Source organism: Lactuca saligna, chromosome 4 (genome assembly GCF_052625555.1).
Source record: "Lactuca saligna cultivar CGN05327 chromosome 4, ASM5262555v1, whole genome shotgun sequence".
Taxonomy (NCBI): Eukaryota; Viridiplantae; Streptophyta; class Magnoliopsida; order Asterales; family Asteraceae; genus Lactuca; species Lactuca saligna.
The window spans coordinates 121055071-121056261 of NC_136420.1; the positions used below are offsets into that span (position 1 = coordinate 121055071).

At 39.3% G+C, this 1191-nt stretch overlaps 1 non-coding gene across 1 annotated transcript; it reads right to left on the reverse strand.

Moving 5' to 3' along the window:
* Window positions 1-637: 637 nt before the first annotated feature.
* LOC145044370 (U2 spliceosomal RNA) lies at window positions 638-833 on the reverse strand. The gene has a single exon (XR_013681326.1). It is a non-coding gene; the product is annotated as a U2 spliceosomal RNA (small nuclear RNA).
* Window positions 834-1191: the final 358 nt, after the last annotated feature.

Consider the following 1191-nt stretch of genomic DNA (forward strand, 5'->3'; position numbering starts at 1 on the left):
TGAAGCTCTATACTTGATATGAGGACCTAGTATGACATATGCTCCACCGGTTTTGCAGTTAAACTCCCGGTTTTGCATGTTTGGACATTTTGGTGAACTCAATAGCCACAAAATCTTTATTACTTTACGAAACGGGATCCTGGTTTCTTAGTTGATGGGTGAAATGATTGTGTGGTTTTGATAATAGCAAGAGTGGGGAATGAATACCGGCCGAATGGTAACCTGATGGAAGAGTTTGGCATTGAAAGTGATGGCTCGATTCCCATGCATGATGCATCCCCAGGGAATTTATACTTGTTTTGCAATTTTTGTGAGGTTTTGATAGTATGGATTGCTGCAATCAGTGATATGCATGGCAACTCTATTTAGCATTTATGGGCAGCCTGCAGTTGGAAAAGTGAAGTGGTTCTTGATATTGATGTTAATACCATAGTTTTCTTCAACTCACAAACTGAATTGGTTCTTGCTCAGATTTCTTTGGTGCAGGGTTAGTGGGATGAACCACATATAAGATATTAAACTGTAAACTACAAGGGTCACACAGTCCCTTTTAAAGGTAAACTACAAGGGTCAATGGTACCTGTTGCAACTCTCCGTATGGATGCATTAGAAATGAAAAGGTTAAAGTTTTGATTTGGAGGGGTGCGCCATGCCAAGGCAATAGTGCAACGCCAAGGCGACACTCAAAGACCCCAATAGCAAGCTATTGTGACGGATCTTTCCCCATAAAAAATAAGATTAATATCGAGTGGGCCGATGGCCCACATATCAGATATTAAACTGATCAGAACATATACTACACTTGATCATAGCCAAAAGGCCGAGAAAGGTATGAAATTTGCGTAAGGGAAAGGCCTTCCTTTTTAAACCTACTCAACATTCTCTGTTTGCTTTCCTTGAGGCGATGTGGGACTCCATAACTTTGCCTTTATTATGTCATGCATGCAACCGACTCAACTAATGGCTTAACTGCAGTAGCCATTACTTGAAGTTGCTCGATTGCAGAGACTGTCACAATTAGCACGGGATCGATATTGAAGTAAGAGCATGCATACTCAAAATCAGTCTCTGTATTGGTAAAACACCTTCTGAAGGAATACTTACTTATAAGTAAAAAAACATTAAAACACTTTGTCAAAATTGTGATTTAACCAACATTACTTGGAAGTTAATTACATCTAGACAATAAAT